This window comes from Sardina pilchardus, chromosome 24 (genome assembly GCF_963854185.1).
Source record: "Sardina pilchardus chromosome 24, fSarPil1.1, whole genome shotgun sequence".
NCBI classification, from domain to species: domain Eukaryota; kingdom Metazoa; phylum Chordata; class Actinopteri; order Clupeiformes; family Clupeidae; genus Sardina; species Sardina pilchardus.
The window spans coordinates 7,022,150-7,024,649 of record NC_085017.1 but is presented as its reverse complement, the minus strand read 5'-3'; the positions used below and the strand labels follow the sequence as shown (position 1 = coordinate 7,024,649).

Here is a 2,500-nt window from a genome sequence, read left to right as displayed (position 1 = left end):
ACTGACCTCCGATATCTGCTCAGCAGGAACCCTGTGGTGTCCACAGCCTCCTTTACCCTCGTTCTCTGGGCTGTCGAAAAGATGGTGGAGCTGGACTTTGTGTGTCCATGCGTCGAAAAATGGAACATGTGGTTTTTTGAGTTGTACTTAGCTGGGCCTTCTGTTGCCTGTTTGGCACTGATGTGCTACTATTTCAGACCGATATGTTTGTGGAGCGTCCTCTTTTGCCTTTCCCTGCCTTCGTTTTGGCTGCTGTTGATCTTTTATGATGGTCGTTACCTTGCATGTGGTCTCACTGACTCAAACCACAATGTCACCATCATTATTGACAAACAAAGTCCCTGGAAAGTATGTGGGTCTAGCCGTGACGTGACACCAGGGACAAGACTTGAAGTTCCAGACTTTGTGGTGTGGAGTCGGGTGAGTAGTGCAGAGCATACCTGTCAACCTTCCCGTCTATTTTCCGGTGCAGTGGTGGTGGTAGTTGTAATAGTTGCACAATATTTAGTGCGTAACATATTGTATTGCACAACATTGATTTTTTTTCAGTGATCATAACATTGTGTCATTCTCTCTCTAGTTCATCGTCCTTGTCATAGTTCTCGTCTTGTCCTTTTTGGGAGTAGTCGTGCAAATGGTGGAACGGACAAAAGAGACCTTCAGCACAAAATGGAAGCAGCCAGGGTGGCTTTCAACCACATATGAAGATGTTGCCAAGGGCGTGTGTTAGATGCTGGGCAGATGCTTGCAACTCTTGCAAGCTTATTGAATCTTTCAGCAATGAGCAATCGATACGATTCAGATCAGATTTCATTAGTTGTATTCTTTTCTCAGTGCTACGCTGAAGTGCACTCTCTCGTCAGATAAATTGGTTTCAAGCCTCAGCGTTGTTGTACATTGTAGCAAAATGTATTGTTTATAGACAGTGTTTATTGTACTGTTATTCTTTTACAAGTGACTCTTAATGAGTAAATAAATAACAACTTATGCATAAGTTCACTAATATGAGATAGTCATAGACATTTATTTTGTCCTTTTATTACATCCCTTAGGGAACATCTCAGGGATGTACAGTAGTATGGCATTTGATGTGCGACACAACAGAGAATTATGGATTGTATCCACATCTCGTATTTGCAACACGCATGAGAAACCTCAGATGAGAGCAACTTGTTTCTTATGATTAAAAGCACACACACACACACACACACACACACATACACACCTAATACACACACTGATGACCACATGCACCACTAACACACACACACACACACACACACACACACACACACACACACACACAAACAAACACAAGAGATTATTGACGTTTGTAGAACAGTTCCGATCTAAGATCTGATTTTTGTGCTCATTTTGTTCTACGAGACACAGGCAATCATTTCACCCAGTTTTACCCCTTTGTTTGTTTCCTAAATCAACAATGGTCACAGGACATTCAATTGAATTAATCTCCCGCAAGCTAAACGTTTCTAATAGAATCTTTTTTCTAATGAAAAGTTAATCTTCTAAAATATAGCTGTGCTCTTAAATAGGGGGTTACAGATCTATACTCTGGACAATTGCAGTCACACACACTGTATTTATAAACGTTTTCCAAACATTTAATGTTGGGGTTTCAAATGGATGTTGATATGTGGTTAAGTTGGAAGGATGTGGCCACCACGACTGCTCCAGAAGTAAAAAACGACACATTGTGACGGGCCTGTATTAATTTTCCAAATATATGAAACAAACTGTCATAAAATCGACGACTTAAGAACAGAGCAGGCACATTTTTATACTTTTGGGGAAACATGCTTTAGACGATATTCAAACAGTCAATGCTCTCTGTCGAGAGAGGAAACAAAAAAAAGTGAACGCGGTGTGCCGTAGCCCTCTGACGTACAGTCTTAACCACCCCTTCCCGAAAAAACGAGTGATGAAAAAGAAAAGAAATACCGTCTTTATAGTCCCCCCCCCTTCCCCTTTGAGGAATAATTTGTCTGCGCTGACAACACGGCCCACAGGGCCACTTCCTGTGTGCTTGGGTTTCAGGCTGTGCATCGCAGAATCAGAACAGATAGAGCGGGCCGGGCCAAACCAAACAACACTCCCCGGCCAGCATCCCGGACGGCCGACGCGCACATGCATAGTCATATTTCTGCGCACATCAATTTTAATAAATCCTAGAGTGCTGAATATGTGTGTGTGTGTGTGTGTGTGTGTGTGTGTGTGTGTGTGTGTGTGTGTGTGTGTGTGTGTGTGTGTGTGTGTGTGTGTGTGTTTACTTGTGTGTGTGTGTGTGTGTGTGTGTGTGTTTACTTGTGTGTGTGTGTGTGTGTGTGTGTGTGTGTGTGAGAGAGACAGAGAGAGAGAGAGAGAGAGAGAGAGAGAGAGAGAGAGAGAATATTTTGGTTCCCTTGCGCAACAATGCATCACCATCATTATAAGCGACCACCTGATAGGTTGCAATGAGGCGTTTTTGAAACGTTTCCCAACG

General features: G+C 42.8%; 1 protein-coding gene and 1 long non-coding RNA gene across 2 annotated transcripts in view; both read left to right on the top strand.

Annotated features, from left to right (window-relative positions):
• LOC134072674 (uncharacterized) overlaps nt 1-1,003 on the top strand; it is a 1,367-nt gene extending 364 nt beyond the window's left edge. Inside the window, exons 1-2 of the long non-coding RNA XR_009937191.1 lie at nt 1-420; nt 581-1,003. The exon at nt 1-420 is cut by the window's left edge and continues 364 nt beyond it. This is a non-coding gene — a long non-coding RNA (uncharacterized LOC134072674). The remainder of the gene's footprint in view (nt 421-580) is intronic.
• The window catches only part of LOC134073116 (histone deacetylase 9-B), a 45,485-nt gene that overhangs the window by 19,030 nt on the left and 23,955 nt on the right, over nt 1-2,500 (top strand). The gene's annotated exons all lie outside the window — the stretch shown is intronic.